The following is an 18,881-nucleotide window of genomic DNA, read 5'->3' on the forward strand; positions in this document are numbered from 1 at the left end:
CAAAGAATGCTTGGTCAGACTTTATCAGATTGTTAATACGAGAAGCTCATTCACATCTGAGTGAGGAAGACCGAACTTTGCTTAAGGTGAAGACGCACGAAGTTAGAGCTGTAACAACTTCCGTGGCCTTTAAGCAAAATATATCTCTGCAAAGTATAATGGACGCAACCTATTGGAGAAGCAAGTCAGTGTTCACGTCATTTTACTTGAAAGATGTCCAGTCTCTTTACAAGAACTGCTACACACTGGGACCATTCGTAGCAGCGAGTGCAGTAGTGGGTGAGGGCTCAACCACTACAATTCCCTAATTCCATACCCTTTTAATCTTTCTCTTGAAATGTTTTTATTGTTGTTTTTTGGGTTGTCCGGAAGGCTAAGAAGCCTTTCGCATCCTGGTTGATTTGGCGGGTGGTCAAAGTCATTTCTTGAGAGCGCCTAGATTAGGGGTTTTGATGAGGTCCTGTTGTATGGGTTGCAACCCTTGATACTTCAGATCCTAGGGGTCGATCAGCATCCTAAGAGGATCGCGAGGCTCCGTAAGGAAGACGTACTTAAAAGGCAGAGTAATTGTTCAAGTCGACTTCCTTACCAGGTACCTATTTATTTTGTTTTTGTTATTTTGATAACTTCTAAAATGAAATAAAAACTCTTAGCTCATAAAAGTGTAAACATATATTGCTGGTCTCTACCCACCCCCCTGGGTGTGAATCAGCTATATAATCACCGGCTAAGTTAAATATTGAAAAATGTTATTTTGATAATGAAATAAATTTTTGAATATACTTACCCGGTGATTATAAATTAAAGGACCCTCCCTTCCTCCCCAATAGAGACGCAGTGGGACGAGGAGAAAATTGAGTCTTTGTTTACATTGAGTACTGGGTATCTGGACGACAGATGGCGCTGTTGGGCACACCCGCAACCTGTGTAGCGATCGCTGGCGAGTTTTTACCGTAGAGTTGTCTGTCGGGCAACAGAGTTGCAGCTATATAATCACCGGGTAAGTATATTCAAAAATTTATTTTATTATCCAAATAACATTTTAAGACAAAATTTTTGTCTTCATAATGCTGTTTTTTTTTTTTTTTTTTTGCACTTCTGGGATTGTTTTTGGTTCTGTAGCTCTGGATTAATTATGGTGGTGGCTATCATGTGGATAGATACACTAGAGCTTGAGTTCTTTTTATCTTAATTAAGTCACAGGAATAGATACATATGAGGTGAGTGAGTAAACATTATTAATAATAATGTTTTGGGACTTGAAACCAATACAAATTAAATAAGAGCACTATGAATAGTAAGAAGCCCCATGTTGAAACCTAATGAAATTCAGAGCCTTTAATGTGGCATTTCATGCACTTTTATAAAGTACTGTATTTAATACCAATTAGTTCAGTTTTATGTGAAATTGGAGAACCCCCATTGTCTTTGCATCGGGATTTTGTAACAATGCGGAGTGCATTGAAAATTTTATCCACTAATTGTCCAACAAAAAAGCTTTTTAATGAGAGGGACATATTTATAAACAACCATGAACCACCATTCCCAATTAGGGCAAACAGACTGTTACAATCAACAAACGTTAAAGTGAATCTTATCCAACCATCTTTATTTCCCCCACCTTGGATTATGACAAGGACAAGAATCTGTTCTCATCTGTTTTATTTATCAAAAAAATTCACTTATACTCCGAGTCACCACAAGCAAATTACCATAGAACATATTCAGAGAAAAGGTCCTCACTATGCAATATATACTGATGGTTCTAAATCCCCAATGGGTACTGGATGTGCTGCAGTATCTTTAGATAGAACACAACCATTATTGTTGCCAAAAGAATCAGTATTTACATCAGAGTTATATGCCATTTTACAAGCAATCAATATGATTAAAACAATTGAAGACAGGAAGAATTTTAAATTTGTCATCTATTCAGATTCTCGAAGTGCCATAGTGGCCCTTAAAAACTATACTCATAGGAACCACTTGATCCTAAGAATTAAAGACCTTATAAGTAAATTATCTTCTCAGTGTGTAAGTGTCGAGTTATGCTGGATACCGGCTCATGTTGGAGTTGTTGGTAATGAAAAGGCGGATGCTGCTGCTAAAGAAGCCATTAAATTACCATAACAAAACATTGACCTCCCATTTGGAGATTTGATTACATTATTAAGGCATTTCATATTGGAAAAATGGCAGAATATTTGGAATAATGTGCCAGAAAATAATAATTGTTCCGTAACCGAAATACAAACCACGCTATTTACATTGGGTTTACCTTTTAGCGTAGCCGAAATGGCGAGCCATTAGAATTTAACGAGGGTGTATTACCCCCGCGCTAGTTAGCAGGGGGGTAGGGGAGTGGTAACTAGCTACCCCTCCCCCCCTCACACACCGGTGAATGCTTCACTTTCACTTTTGGCTCGGACATGGACAGACGTCTCTGTCTTTGTCCTCGCTTGGCAGCCATTTTTTGTTTTGTCTTTACTTAATCACTTACTTTTCTTTTACTCAATATATATGTAAACATTTTCTCATGTTTATGTATATATTTGAGTATAGAAATCAGTAAGTTTCCTTTTCAGAGTTTGTGCTTGTGTGTGTAGTGTACAATATCTCCGTGGAGCCCCCGGCAGTTAGACCACCATGGTGTAATTTCATGGGTCGCGATCGAGTTTGACTTCGGTCTTTCTCTCTCTCTCTCTCTCTTGAGGTCGTTCACCCTTTTACTACATTACTTACAACGCCTTTGTAGCTTCCTTCCCGTGTGGGGCGGTTGCTACGCCATACGTTTTGTCTCAATTAGTTTATGAATCTAATTGTATTTGTTGATTTTTCAGCTTTGTAGAACGATTCCTTTCGGGGTTTTCGTTCTTTCTTTAGTGTTCATTCATTTTTAAATTACATAATTACATGATTACATAATTACATAGTTACATAATTATAATTGTTATAATTCTGTATTGGTTACAGCTCTCCTTCCGTGAGTGTAAGTGGTTGTGAGGGCACGTGCCTGTTGTGTAACTCTTGTGTTCCTTTCCCTCGGGATTCCTCTTCGGAGCCTTCCCGGGGGAATGAATGTTAACTAATGATTTTGTTTTTTTTTCAATATTAATCTTACCCGAAGATCATGTAGCTGTCAACTCTGTTGCCCGACAGAAATCTACGGTCGGGATACGCCAGCGATCGCTATACAGGTGGGGGTGTACACAACAGCGCCATCTGTGGTCAGGTACTCCAGTACTTCTTGTCAACACCACCTCAATTTTTCCTCTGTCGTGCCACCGGCTAGACCTACTTGGATACGCTGTTGATTCTGGAGTTATTGTTCACGATTTGGTGATGTATTTGCTCTAGAGTTTAGCCTTCGCTATTCAGGAAGCTTTATCATTAGCTTAGCAAGTTTTTGGAATTAATTTGATTTAATTTTGGTGACGAAGAGAGTATGAACTCTCTTTCACTTTTAAATGGCCGACCCTTCCCTTAGACGGAAGTGTTGGTGTCGAAGAGAGTATAGACTCTCTTTCTTAATTTTGCTTAACAAAGTTATTGATTTATTTTATATCTCTCCGCCTTTTTTAGGCCTCTTCGATTAACTTCCTTTTATTATAAACTTATTAAAATTAATTTTTATGTTTGTTTATATGCGACCTTTCCTAATAGTAGGCGGTCTTTTCTTGGAACCGAAGTTAATTAACATTGAGCCCGTCATATCGTTTTTACCTGTTAAGATTCTATGCTATTTTAATGTTTTTGAAAGAATTTCTTTGATAGTCTCGTACTGTTTTCAAAGTTGAACTAACGTTTTGTTTTGTCTCCGCAGTTGTTGACGTTCAGAACGTTCAACTTGCGCTCTATCGTTACGATAGAGAGAGAGTATTCACGGTTTCACGTTGCAGTAAGAGTAACCGTTTCTAGCGTTTTGTTCATTCTTTCTTAGCTTAAATGGTTTTAATTCTAATAAAGGAACTTTTTATTTGGGAAATCTTGCAGTTTTTTTCCTTTAACAATAATATGTTTTAACGATATATATAATTGGGCTCATCTCTCAGGTTCTAAGTCAAGAGAGAGAGAGAGAGAGATAGAGACGGAGGGAGAGAGAGGAGGATAAACGTTTCGTTCAAGCGGGTAACGTTGTTATCGTTTTTGCTCTTCTCCCTAGTCTCTTTAGGGGAAGAAGGTAAACATTTCTAGAGTTTTATTCTTGTTCCCAGGCTTTATGCGGTGAGAGATTTTAAACGTAGTTTATTTGATCTAGTGTTTAGTCTCTTTTCCAGCCACTGAATTATTTATCTTTCATTATGTTTTTCTGTTACATTGTAATACTGTTTTCGCAATTACTAACTTTTAATGAAGGATAGAATTGCGTGTTTCAGGTACAAACCACTTAAAGTTTCGAGTTCAGTGAAATAAGTGCAAACAGAAAATCAAAAGTGATAAAGTGATAAGCGCAAAGTGTTACAGTGTTGCGTTCGAGGGTTCGTCTGTTCGTGCCTGTTGTTCGCCTAGTCTGGGACCTCTTACAAGCTCCCAAGCCCAGGGGAGAAGTAACGTCGAAGGACTTATGGGTTCATCAGGCCTTGATCGACGAACAGACGTTTCCCTCCGTGGTTTCGGGTGTACCCACTCACGTAGCCGACGTGATCACCCCACCCACACAAAGACGAGAGAGCCCATTTATTCCTCGTCTGCGGAAGAGGTTTCTCGCAGAAACCATGGACCAAATCTTGCAGCTTTTAAGTGCAAGTCGGTCCCTTCCGCGCAAGTCCAACTCCTAGGTGTAGCCACTGCCACTGGGTCAGTTCGGACTTGCTGCAGTACGACAACTGCACACCTCCCAGAGAGGCAAGGTGGTACCGCAACAGGCAGTAACTCCGTCTGTTGCCGCACCAGCTGTTTTAGACCCTCAGTCTCAACGGACAGTAGCTCCGTTTGTTGTTGTCTTTCATAGACCCTAGTGGTCCATGCTGCAGACTATACAGTCTCAGCTTGCTCCTTCATACAGGAGTATCATGCTGGAAGGTTGACAATGTAGCCTGTTAACCTACAACCCGCCGAGGTTGTGCGCTCAGCAGATACTGCGGCTGCCTGCTCCCACCCTCCACCTGTGAGAGCTCCACCTCCGATGCGCAGTCCACCCTGCCAGACGCATGTTCTTGCTGCGCCTCCTGCTTTCATGCGTGAGTTGCCGCATCGGGAGTTGTCGGGTTCCAGCACTATGAGGCAACCTCCTCAACCCATGAGGCAGGAGCCTCATGCTATGCGGCAACCTCCTCTACCCATGAGGCAGGAGCCTCATGCTATGCGGCATCCTCCTCAACCCATGAGGCAGGAGCCTCATGCTATGCGGCAACCTCCTCTTCCCATGAGGCAGGAGCCTCATGCTATGCGGCATCCTCCTCAACCCATGAGGCAGGAGCCTCATGCTATGCGGCATCCTCCTCAACCCATGAGGCAGGAGCCTCATGCTATGAGGAGCCTCATGCTATGCGGCATCCTCCTCAAACCATGAGGCAGGAGCCTCATGCTATGCGGCAACCTCCTCAACCCATGAGGCAGGAGCCTCATACTATGCGGCATCCTCCTCAACCCATGCGGCATGAGCCTCATCCCTTGCAGCATGAGCTTCATCCCATGCAGCATGAGCCTCATACCATGCAGCATGAGCCTCATCCCATGCAGCATGAGCCTCATCCCATGCAGCATAAGCCGCATGCCATGCAACATGCTCTGCATACCTTACAGCATGCTCTACATACAGCATGCTCTGCATACCTTACAGCATGCTCTGCATACCTTACAGCATGTGCATACCTTACAGCATGCTCTGCATACCTTACCGCATGCTCCTCAGTCACACATCTTTGGTTGTTGCCAACTCACAAGACTGTCAAGCAGTTTCATAACATTGCCTTCTGGTCTGCTGCTTTTGCACCAGTGAAACCCTCACTGAGAGAACTTAGCTTTTCTCGGATATGGTTCCTGTAGATGAGAAAGTGCTATTCTCCCTCCTTCTGATATTCCCTTGAGGACTCTGTCATTTGGAGAGGAGCCTTAAGCTGCTTAGCCTCCTATGGACTTTTATTTAAGCATAACATGCTTCCAGGGAGGGTAATGGTTCCGCTTCAGTCGCTAACCCCGTCTGTTGCCACACCTGCTCCCATAGACCTTGAGCTTTGTTGCAAGACATGCAGTCCAAGCTTAGTCCTTGTTAGAGGATTTTTTGTTTACGGAGTCAGTGTGTCACTGGGAAGACGTTCAACAACCAGCAGAAGTGACTTGTTGTGACGCAGTGCGGCAACCTCAGCAACCCGATAAGGAGTTGTCTGTACTACCCAGACAGTCTAGACAGTTTCGGGTTGTCGCTGTTCTTCCTCGCTTCCCCATGGTTGACAGTTCACAGACTGTGCAGCAGTACCATGATCTTGTGTCCGGCTCCGTCAGACGACTGGCTTTTAAGAGCTCCCACAAGTCGTCGCTGTCTGGATATTCTCAGATGGACTATGGATCTGACCAAGGAACTGGGCCTCCTGGTCAATTTAGAGGAGTCCCAGCTCGTCCCATCCCAGACCATTGTCTACCTGGGTATGGAGCTTCAGAGTCGAGCTTTTCGGGCTTTTCCGTCGGCCCCAAGGATCTACCAAGCCCTAGAATGCATCCAGAGCATGCTGAGAAAGAACCGATGCTCAGTCAGGTAGTGGATGAGTCTAACAGGGACACTTTCATCGCTGGCCCTGTTCATCGAGTTAGGGAGACTCCACCTCCGCCCCCTTCAGTATCATCTAGCTGCTCACTGGATAAAGGACATGACGCTAGAGACGGTCTCAGTTCCTGTTTCCGAAGAGAGGAGGTCTACTCTAACGTGGTGAAAGAACAGCTTTCTTCTCAAGGAAGTCTACCTTTGGCTGTTCAGAAACCCGACCGCCGTCTCTTCTCGGACGCATCAGACACGGGCTGGGGTGCGACTTTGGACGGACAGGAATGCTCGGGAACATGGAATCAGGAGCAAAGGACACTTCACATCAATTGCAAGGAGCTGTTGGCGGTTCATCTGGCCTTGATAAACTTCAAGTCCCTCCAGCTTAACAAGGTGGTGGAGGTGGACTCTGACAACACCACAGCCTTGGCTTACATCTCCAAGCAGGGAGGGACTCTTTCGTGGAAGTTGTTCTAGATCGCAAGGGACCTCCTCATCTGGTCAAAAGATCGAAAGCTCACGCTGGTAACGAGGTTCATTCAGGGCGATATGAATGTCATGGCAGATCGCCTCAGCCGGAAGGGTCAGGTCATCCCCACAGAGTGGACCCTTCACAAGAATGTTTGCAGCAGACTTTGGGCCCTGTGGGGTCAGCCAACCATAGATCTGTTCGCTACCTCGATAACCTAGAGGCTCCCGTTGTATTGTTCTCCGATTCCAGACCCAGCAGCAGTTCACGTGGATGCTTTTCTGCTGGATTGGTCCCATCTCGACCTGTATGCATTCCCGCCGTTCAAGATTGTCAACAGGGTACTTCAGAAGTTCGCCTCTCGCAAAAGGACACGGCTGACGTTGGTTGGCTCCGCTCTGGCCCGCGAGAGAATGGTTCATAGAGGTACTGCAATGGCTGGTCGACATTCCCAGGACTCTTCCTCTAGGAGTGGACCTTCTACGTCAACCTCACGTAAAGAAGGTACACCCAAACCTCCACGCTCTTCGTCTGACTGCCTTCAGACTTTCGAAAGACTCTCAAGAGCTAGGGGCTTTTCGAAGGAGGCAGCCAGAGCGATTGCCAGAGCAAGGAGGACATCCACTCTCAGAGTCTATCAGTCTAAAGGGGAAGTCTTCCGAAGCTGGTACAAGGCCAATGCAGTTTCCTCAACCAGTACCACTGTAACCCAGATTGCTGACTTCCTGTTACATCTAAGGAACGTAAGATCCCTTTCAGCTCCTACGATCAAGGGTTACAGAAGTATGTTGGCAGCGGTTTTCCGCCACAGAGGCTTGGATCTTTCCACCAACAAAGATCTACAGGACCTCCTTAGGTCTTTTGAGATCTCAAAGGAACGTCGGTTGTCCACTCCAGGCTGGAATCTAGACGTGGTCCTAAGGTTCCTTATGTCATCAAGATTTGAACCTCTCCAATCAGCCTCTTTTAAGGACCTCACATTAAAAACTCTTTTCCTCGTGTGCTTTTCAACAGCTAAAAGAGTAAGTGAGATCCACGCCTTCAGCAGGAACATAGTTTTCACATCTGAAACGGCTACATGTTCCTTGCAGCTCGGTTTTTTGCTAAAACGAGCTTCCTTCACGTCCTTGGCCTAAGTCGTTCGAGATCCCAAGCCTGTCCAACTTGGTGGGGAACGAACTGGAGAGAGTACTTTGCCCAGTTAGAGCTCTTAGGTACTATCTAAAAAGGTCATAACCTTTACGAGGACAATCAGAAGCCTTATGGTGTGCGATCAAGAAGCCTTCTCTTCCAAGGTCTAAGAACTCAGTTTCTTACCTAATCAGGCTTCTGATTATGGAAGCACAGTCTCATCTGAAGGAAGAAGACCTTGCTTTGCTGAAGGTAAGGACACATGAAGTGAGAGCTGTGGCTACTTCAGTGGCCTTCAAACAGAACCGTTCTCTGCAGAGTGTTTTGGATGCAACCTATTGGAGAAGCAAGTCAGTGTTCGCATCATTCTATCTCAAAGATGTCCAGTCTCTTTACGAGAACTGCTACACCCTGGGACCATTCGTAGCAACGAATGCAGTAGTAGGCGGGGGCTCAGCCACTACATTCCCATAATCCCATAACCTTTTTAACCTTTCTCTTGAATACTTTTTATGGGTTGTACGGTCGGCTAAGAAGCCTTCCACATCCTTGTTGATTTGGCGGGTGGTCAATTCTTTCTTGAGAAGCGCCGAGGTTAAAGGTTGTGATGAGGTCCTTTAGTATGGGTTGCAGCCCTTTATACTTCAGCACCTAAGAGTCGTTCAGCATCCTAAGAGGATCGCTACGCTCAGTAAGGAAGACGTACTTAATAAAGGCAGAGTAATGGTTCAAGTCGTCTTCCTTACCAGGTACTTATTTATTTTATGTTATTTTTGAATAACTAATAAAATGAAATACGGGATACTTAGCTTCTTTGTTAACATGTATGCTGGTCTCCACCCACCACCCTGGGTGTGAATCAGCTACATGATCATCGGGTAAGATTAATATTGAAAAATGTTATTTTCATTAGTAAAATAAATTTTTGAATATACTTACCCGATGATCATGATTTAATTGACCCACCCTTCCTCCCCATAGAGAACCAGTGGACCGAGGAAAAAATTGAGGTGGTGTTGACAAGAAGTACTGGAGTACCTGACCACAGATGGCGCTGTTGTGTACACCCCCACCTGTATAGCGATCGCTGGCGTATCCCGACCGTAGATTTCTGTCGGGCAACAGAGTTGACAGTTACATGATCATCGGGTAAGTATATTCAAAAATTTATTTTACTAATGAAAATAACATATTTTTTACAGTTACCGATCTAGTTCGTTTCTGTAACGTGACAACGGAGTGAGCTGTCTTGTTGAGGCCTGGGGTTTCGCCTGTTGCTGCCTCCCCTATAGATCTTCGTCAGGGGCGTGTCTCCTTCTTGAAGTACTCCCGTGACGATTGACAGCTCTCCAGTTCATTTTAGAACACTCAGGAGGCTCGCCTCCTTGGGTGGGTAACTTTCCCTCTGAGGAAAGTTTTTCCTGTCCAGGCTTGAGTTTTTCCCCCTTTGGGGGGTTCTTCTCTTGCCTTTTTTTCGTGCGACTATGCTCTTGGTGCTGAGCGGTCGCACCTGCAGTTACGCTCAAGGGGCTGGGCAACTGCAGGAGCCCCTCTTCGGAGGATTGCCCCTTTTAGGTCACTGGCTGACCCGTCTCTTCTACGAAGTTTTTCCCTTTCGTTCGCGAGAGAGTACACTCATAGAGACTCCTCTTCGGAGGACTCTTCTGCTGTTGTTGCTGTTGGCCTCCTTTGCCGTAAGGCTCACCGTCCGCTACGTCGTACGGGCCTCCCTTCTCCCTATAAGGGTACTAAGAGGCGCCTTTTTGAATCTCCGTATGCAGCCTACAACTCCTTTTTCTTGATCTTCGCCCCTGGTGCAGATGGACAGCAGTCTGACCTCGTCTTCCGCGGACATCAGTCTCCCGACGGACAACGATCCCTTCGGGGCAAAAGGTTGCCTCCCACGGGGGTTCTTCCCTTGCGTGTCAGGGTTCCCCTGCGCGCCCTTCTGCTGTGTTCTCTCCTGCTCAGTGTTAGCACACAGGCGCTCTCCTGCTCTCCTGCTCAGTGTTAGCGCACAGGCGCTCTCCTGCTCATCAGCGCTTTCCTGTTCGCCAGCGCTCTCCTGTTCGTCAGCGCTCTCATGATGATCATCGCTGCTGTTCCTGTTGGTTCCTGTTACGCGCCCTGTACGCCCACGTTCACCCTCGCGATCTAGAACTTCGGTTCAGGTCTTGGACAAGGACTCTTCTTCTACGCACAGGCTTCCACGCGTTGCCTTTGCTCGCCAGCGATCTCCAGCTCGCCAGCGACCATAGACGCGTCAACGTTCGCCTGCTCGTCAGCGATCTCCTACGCATCAACGATCGCCATCGATCTGCCATGCGTGTCAGTTTCCCTGAACACCATCAGTAGCAATCTAGCACTCGCCTGCTTTGGACCACGATCTCCGGTAGCTGAGTCTTGCCGTAGATCTTCCTTCTGCTCGCCTGCGCTCACCTTTACTTCTGTCCTTCTGTGCGCCAGCTTTCTTCGATTGCCAGCGCACATCTGCGCGCCCTTTTCTGCCACGCACCAATGGGCGCCAACGGTTTTTTCTGACCGTCTAGGATCGCCTGATTAACAGCTTGCTTCAGCGCTCACCTTCCTGATGCACCTGCGCGCCTTCTGTTAGCGCGATGCACGCTAACCATCACTAGTCTCTCTAGCGTTGGCAATCGCCTACGCGCCCGCGCGATTCTTCACCTGCGCGCTAGCGTTTTGTTAACGCACCACCGCTCGCCAACGCGCCATCGCTTGCCAACGCGCCTTCACTCGCCTACAGGCTATCGTTCGCCAGAACGCGTCAACGCGCCATCGCCCACCTACGCGTCATCGGTCTCCGGACCGCCTGCGCTCACCCGCGCGCCCACGTGCCTGCGCGTCCACATGCCCACGTGCATGCTCTCCAATGTTCGCCCGCGCGCGAACCAACGGTTTTCCATCGCGCGGACGGAAGGTGTCCCGTCGAGCGGACCGACGGTGGTCCGTCGCGCGGACCGACGGTGTTCCATCGCGCGGACCGACGGTGTTCCGTCGCGCGGACCGACGGTGTTCCGTCGCGCGGACCGACGGTGTTCCGTCGCGCGAACCGACGGTGTTCCGTCGCGCGGACTGACGGTGATCCGTCGCGCGGACCGACGGTGATCCGTCGCGCGAACCTACGGTGTTTCATCGCGCGAACGTCGGCTTGTTTCCTGCAGTATCCATTGCTCGCCTACGGGTCATCGCTTGCCGACCACCAGCTCTCGCCCTTCATACCACGCTCGCCCTCCTTCTGCGCTCCGTCGCGCACTTTCGTTTGCGTTCCTGCGTGCCCGCGCATGGGCGCTTCCACGTTCGGCCACGCGCAAACCATTGATTTACCATCGCGCGAGCGCCAGGGCGATTGCGACCGCGATTCCCATTGGGGTTTCGCAGCATGGTCCAGCCTGGCGAGTCTTCTGGAGCGTATTTCCAGAACATGGCCTCACCCCGTAAACGCAGAGCATGGCACGTGCAAGAGCAGGAAGAATCTTCAGGGAGGTCTGAGCAACATTCTTCTTTCCAGAACCTGGGTTAGCCCTTCTCTGTCATTCCCTGGAAGGGTTTTGCCAAGGAGCTTTCCGTTCGAGATTTCTCCATCGGCCAAGGGGTGACTGGTTTACCCCTTCCTCTTCTCCATCTCGTGAAAGGGGCTTACCAGGTCCTTTCCCTCCTCTGTTGCGACCCGAGGTTTTGTTCAAGGAAGCTACAGGAAGATCATGGGTACTTTCCTCCTCTCGGGCTCAAGCACCTTGACGTTTCGTCGCCAAGTTTCGAACTTGCGGGCAAGCTCGATGTTGGACATCTGGACGCAATGACCGAGGGCTTCCTTTCGGGTGTCTCATCCGTGGATGTCGACAACCTCAGACACCCTTCCATCCTTGGGAAGAGCTTGTTTGTGCCCAAGGACAGAGACATAGACAGCGATTGTGCGGAGGAAGTTGACTTCCGTTTTCACTCCTCCAAGGCGCTTTCTTCCAGACCCTGCAGGGCTCCAGCGCCTCTTTCTTTCAGCCTCGTCGGCCTAAGTTTTTGGACCGGCTACAACAACTGAGACAAGGTGTCCAATAGCAGTCCCCTCCTGTCAGGAACAGGTAGCACGGGAGGCTCTCCCGGGGGGGGGCATAATCCTAGAGGGAGCGGCAGAGTTCACGATCTCTAGGATTGGCTACCCTCCCCTTGCAGGTTTCACGCTGGGAGGGTGCCTAAGGTTACTCATCCGGATAACAGCTTCCCGATGCCGATTCCTGCACGATCTCCGTGATCAGCCAAGGATATCGCGCCTGCCGTCTCTGTCAGCGAATTCAGTGTCACTGAATCTCTATGCCATAGGGTCGGCAAGAGTTTGCCCGTTTGGGCAGAATGATCCATGACTTAGGAGAAGGTCCTCCATGGGATCGTCAACGGCTTTACCCCCCGGCTTCTTCAGTCGATCCTTCTCGTAGGAAATTATCTGAGACTGGATTTCCGTAGTCAACCTCTCAGCTCTGATCAAGTTTGTCGAACAAACTTCATCCAGCGTGGAACAGCAGAATCGATCAGACTGGTAACGAGGCGACAGAACTCCTTAGGCCCTGGATCGGAAGGATGGGTATTTTCAGTTTCCATTCCATCCATCTTCCAGGAAGCTCTTGGAATTCAGCCTAGAATACAGGTATTCCTGCTTAAGATGCAGTGTGGCGATCCCGCCGTGGCATCGCAGGTTTTTCCCCAGAGAACTCGCCCTGCTTTTCTCATGGCCGCTCAGGAGCAGGCTTCCGCCTCCTTCGCCTTTTGGAGGTCTGGTTAACTCCGGTAGGCTCCGGTTCGACCTTCTTCAACGCCGGGACAAGCTTCCGGATCGTTACCATGAATGGGGGTTCATGGTAATTTGCTAGGAGCCTTCTCTTCTTCGACCTCAACAGCTGGAGTATCTAGCCATGATATTGAGTCAACAGCCTTACCACGTTGGAAACCCCGCTTCTCGTCCGTCCAGCGAGGTTAAGCAACGTCAGGTCTGGTCGGTACTTGGATGGGTGACCGCCTGGGGACGCCAGATTCTGTTGCCGCCTCCTCCGAGCCTTCCCTTCAGTTGACTGTGGCAAGGCTGAGGAGAGTCGCAGTACCTGTTTTTCAGTCAGGCAGAGCTTTCATCCCTGCCTTGGAACGTTTCCTAGGTCTCTTTTCCTCATTGACCCGTCTAAAGTTCCGAATGGTCGCCTCAGGATAAGTTCCCTGTGGGGCGGCCCAAGTTCCGGCGGTTTCAAAGCAACGATTAACCGGACTTTCTGGCCCCTATGGGACCAGCTGAACGATTAGACCTGCAATGGATGTTGACCTATGGAACCTCTTGATGGGAGTGGATATTCTCGTCCTTTCCCCACACTTTTGATGCGGTTCTCGGACTCATCAAAGAAAAGGGGGGGGGGGGCTTGTTCCGGTCCAGGCCTATGGTAAGGACCTGAAGGATACCTCTCCATCATTCAGGCAGGCTTAGGGGCCGTAGTCTGGCCCCTCTACAGATCCTACAGCTCCTGCCGAGTCGCTCCGTGCGCGACGACTTCATGGTACTGGCATGTTCTAACCAGCAAGGGACGCATTTTCATACCTCCACATCTTGCAGTAGAGATACTGAGATGATTTGAGATCCTCTCAATACCACCATCGGCTCGCTCATTCCAGGCAGAGGAATGTTCTCTCCGACTATCTGAGCAGAGCCTCGTAGAAAGTGTGTACCTGGGGGTCTTTGGCCTTGAGTAACCAGCAAGTCCTGGCCTGGGGGATCTGATCGCGACAGCTTGGAACCTCAAGCTTCCGCTGTTCTTCCCCCCAGTCTCAGACCCCGAGACTTTGGCTAGATGCATTCCGGTGATGGTGGGACAACATCGACGCCTGCGTCTTCCCTCCTTTGTTGTCTGTTGAGAATGGGTCTCAACAAGCCCAGGTTGTCTGTCAACCTTTCAATGGCCCTAAGAGCTCCACTGGGACTTTACGCAGAACAGTTTCCGGACCCTCTGCTTCCCCTGACGGAACTCCCGGGAGAGCTTCTCCCACGGCACGGGCTACTCAAGCAACCACACTGCAACATCTTTCACGAGCCGGGGCGTCGCTTCGGCTTCATGCCTGGAGACACTACGCCTCCTCCTCAAGAAGAGACAACCCGCTACAGTCGCGGGGCGGAGGTCGCGTCATCTGCGATAGTCATCTGCAGGGGTCTTCCAGGCGAAGTGGAGAGTCTTCGGTGGTTGGTGTCGTGGGAGATATACCTCTTCCCTTGAGGCCTCTTCTCCAGCAATAATGAACTTATTGCTTTTCAGCGGGAGGAAACTCCTTTCCGCTCTCGGCAATGAAGCCTGTCGCTCAGCCTTTCCCTGACCTTCAGGCTGAAAGGAATAACTTTTTCCTTCCCGCTGGACCTTTCCTCGCTCATGCGAAGCTGCGAACGTCCCTGCCCTAGTCGGAGTGAGACCTCCAACATGGAGCATGGCTCGGACTTTTTAGTCCCTTAAGAGATCTTCTCAAGACCCTTTACGTCAGGCCTCTGATCGTATTCTGTCTTGGGTCTCCTGCTCACTCTGGCCGCGGCCAGTGTGTAAGCAATCTTCTTGGTCTCGTACGACTCCGCCCTTTCTAAGGAATGGGGGAAGGCAACATTCAGGTTCGCTCCTGAGTTGTTGGCTAGACTCAGAATCTTGGGGACCCGGCCCTTCGGTCCAATTCCTTCAAGATTTCGATTCACCATTCTGTATCTGATGACCCAAAACCTTCTCCTTCCTGCCAGTAAAGGAATCGAGGGGTTATCTTTGGGAACAGCTGCAGTTTGTCCTCACGTGCAGCCGGGTTGGGAGCATAAGAAGGACACGGGGGAGAATCATCAGTATACCTCTTCAGCTCGGACTCAAGGACATTCATCTCGACCTGAATCCAGACCCTCCCCCGTCACGTCGCCCTACAGCACGATGTCGGATACATCGCAACGTCCCTCGCCTTCGAGTAATACTACTCTGTGACGCAGGTGCTACAAGCTGGAGTCTGGAAGCGTCTAATGACCTTCGCAGCCCGCTTCCTGCAGGACGTGACCCACAGGAGTATCGATACGTTTCTATCGCTCTGTGGTGGCTACATAACAGCTGGTCTAACCTCAGGCTCCTTTTTAGACAGGTAGCAGAAGGTTGAGGGCATTGTTATCAGGTTTTAGTCTGCATGAACGAAAGAAGTATGTCTGGCCCTTACTTCTTTCTTCATCATCCCCTCTACTGGGAAGCAGCATCCTGGTCTCTGCATAGCTGACGTCAAACCTCTGCAGGTAAACCATGCTTCCTTGTGTTCCGAGTATTGAGTCAATACTGTCGCGTCCCCCATACCCTGACGAGGTGGTATTGGGAATGTCCTAACCCAGAGTTCCTTCTGGAACTTCAGGTCAACTGCCTAGGACGGGTCACACTTCTTCCTTCACACACAAGCTTATGTAGGCCACACTTGTGAGGTGCAGGGACTACTTTTCTCGAGTGCGACTCACTCGGATTCTGAGTCCCCGGGTAAAGCCAAAGCCAGTATGGCTGGGGACTTTCCACCCTTCCTAAGGGGTATGTCGCTCAATGTAAATAGCGTGGTTTGTATTTCGGTTACGGAACAAATGACAAATTCGAAGATAATTTTTATTTTTCAATATTAAACTTAGCCGGTGATCATATAAGCTGTCAGCTCTGCTGTCCGACAGAAAAACCTAAGGACAAAATACGCCAGCGATCGCTATACAGGTAGGGGGTGTTCATCAACAGCGCCATCTGTCGAGCAGGTACTCAAGTACTCCCAGTAAACACAGAACCAATTTTCTCTCTGTCGTGCCACCGGCAAGACCTACTAAATACGCTGTTGCTTTCTGGATTGATTTTCACGTTTTTTGGTGAAGTATTCATTTCTGGTTATTAGCTTTCGCTGTGCAGAGGTTATCTTCAATACTTACTTGCATTCTTTGATTGAATTTTGGATTATTTGTTGACGACTTGGATAGATTTTGAATTCCCCCTTTGACTAATTCAAGATGTCTGACCCTTCTCAAGTCCCCATATACAGGAAGTGTAGTGCTAGGGACTGTTCAAGGCGTCTTCCGAAGGCCTCTATCGATCCACACACCATTTGTTCCAATTGTCGGGGTAAAACCTGTCAATTGGAAGATCGATGTGAGGAATGCGTTGGGCTTTCGGAATTCGATTTTCAAGAATTCCTGAAATATTCACGTAGGCTAGAGAGAGATAGAGTCAGGAGGAGTTCGTCTCGCTCAGTTGATTTTTCCTCTCCCCATGCCCCACAACCTATTCCTTCCCCTCTAGTGGTTACTCCCGATCCCCCTTCTAGCACTCATCAACCTAAGATGGCAGATATGATGCGTGCCATCCAGGCTCTGGGTGAGAGAGTCGAGTCATTGGCGAATGACCGCAACCAACTCATGGCAGACGTCAGGGAGTTGAAGGGTAAGAGTGCAGTGGGAAGTGAAGTGAGTGTTAGTGCAGTGAAAAGTGTTAGTGTTGTGCATGAGGGTGCGTCTGTTCGTGCCTGTCGTCCTCCCAGTCCGGGACCTCTTGCAAGCTCCCAAGCCCAGGGGAGAAGCAATGTCGTACGACCAAAGGGTTCGACAGGCTTTAATCAGCGGACAGACGTTCCCTCCGTGGTTTCGGACGTATCTTTCCTAGATCGCCCCTCCCACAAGAAGACGAGTGAGCCCGTTCATTCCTCGTCTGCGGAAGAGGTTTCTCGCCAGAAACGATGGACCAAGGTCTCACGGCCTCTCAAACGCAAGGTCCCTTCCGCGCAAGTCCAACGGCCCAGGTGTAGCCACTGGGTCAGTTCGGACTCGCTGCAGTCTTCCGATGACTGCACACCTCCTAAGAGAGGCAAAGTGGTACCGCAACAGGCAGTAACGCCGTCTGTTGCCGCACCTGCTGCTGTAGACCCTAAGTGGTCTTTGCTACAGTCTATGCAGACTCAGTTAGCGTCCTTTATGCAGGAGTATCGTGCGGAGAAGGTTGACGCTGCACCCGTTAGCCTACAACCAACCACGGTTGTGCGTCCAGTAGACGCTGAGGCTACCTGCTCCCGCACTCCAGCTGTGAGAGTTCCACCACCCATGCGCAGTCGACCCTGCCAGACGCATGTTGACGTTCACCGACGCACGGAACCCTCCGTTGACGTTCGCGTGTTACCACAACAACAGGAGGGTGGAGTTAAGTTGCCGTGTTTTGACGCTGTGCGTCAACCTCCGCAACCCACTGTGGTTTCCGCTACTCGACCGCAGCAGTCAGGAGTAGACGCTTTGCTTCCCCACACAGCCATGGTTGTTGCCAGCTCACAGACTGACCAACAGTTCCATGACGTTGGGTCCAGTGCAGCCACGCATGCACCCGTGCTGCCGGACTCAGCCGACCAGCTTATTCCTGCTACTTTGCCGCTTCCTCCTCAACATTCAGACGATGGACTCTGATGATGACGATGCTGCACATCTTGACGACCCGCACACGGACATCGACGAACCCAAGACCACGCCTCCCTCCTTGGACTTTAGGAAAGTGCTTGCACTGTTCAAGGATTTATATCCTGATCAGTTTGTGTCTGCAGCACCTCGCTCTCCTCCCTCTGAGTTCGTTTTAGGCACGCAGTCATCCGCACCTGCCTTTACGAAACTCTTCCTCGCCCGCTCGTCCAAGAGAGCTTTAAGAGTGCTGGGAGATTGGTTGCAGTCCAAAAAGCAACTTGGGAAGACAGCCTTCATGTTTCCCCCTGCCAAGCTTGCTTCCAGATCTAGCGTCTGGTATGCCACGGGAGAAGTTCTCGGCTTGGGAGTTCCTGCCTCTGCCCAGGGCGACTTCTCAAGTCTTGTAGACTCTCCCCGTAGGCTGGCCATGAGACGCTCCAAGATTTGTTGGACTCCTTCGGATTTGGACCATCTGATGAAAGGAGTCTTTCGAGCGTTCGAAGTTTTCAACTTTTTGGACTGGTGTTTGGGAGCGTTGAGCAGGAAGACCTCCCCTTCTGACAAGGAAACTTCCATGCTCATAATGTCCTGCATGGACAAAGCCATACGGGACGGTTCTAGTGAGCTTGCGGCTTCGTTCGTTTCCGGGGTCCTCAAGAAACGGGAACACCTTTGCTCCTTCTTGTCAGCTGGAGTCACCCCATGTCGGAAGTCGGAACTTATGTTTGCTCCTCTCTCGAAGTGCCTCTTCCCTGAGGAGTTGATCAAGGAGATTGCCACCTCCTTGATTCAAAAAGACACCCATGACCTGGTTGCGTCATCCGCACGCAAAGCCACCCCTTTGCCCTCCGTGCCTAGACCCAGGATGGACACTCCAGCGTCAAGGTTCATTCCGCCCTTTCGTGGCAGAGCCCCCAGCAGAGGAGGTGCTCGTGCCGAAGGTCAACGTGGGAGCAAGAAGAAGGGTTCCAAGTCCTTTAAAGGCAGAGTCTGACTGCCACCTTCTTCAGACAGCAGTGGGAGCCAGGCTCAAGAACTACTGGCAGGCCTGGGAGAACAGGGGCGCAGACGCACAATCTGTGAAGTTACTCAGAGAGGGGTACAAGATTCCATTCTTGCGCAATCCCCCT

At 49.3% G+C, this 18,881-nt stretch overlaps 1 protein-coding gene and 1 pseudogene across 2 annotated transcripts in view; both read left to right on the forward strand.

Moving 5' to 3' along the window:
* The window catches only part of LOC137654679 (high affinity copper uptake protein 1-like), a 206,114-nt gene that overhangs the window by 24,118 nt on the left and 163,115 nt on the right, over positions 1-18,881 (forward strand). The gene's annotated exons all lie outside the window — the stretch shown is intronic.
* On the forward strand, positions 13,230-13,348 carry LOC137654866 (5S ribosomal RNA; annotated as a pseudogene).

The sequence above is a fragment of the Palaemon carinicauda genome, chromosome 15, assembly GCF_036898095.1.
Source record: "Palaemon carinicauda isolate YSFRI2023 chromosome 15, ASM3689809v2, whole genome shotgun sequence".
Taxonomy (NCBI): Eukaryota; Metazoa; Arthropoda; class Malacostraca; order Decapoda; family Palaemonidae; genus Palaemon; species Palaemon carinicauda.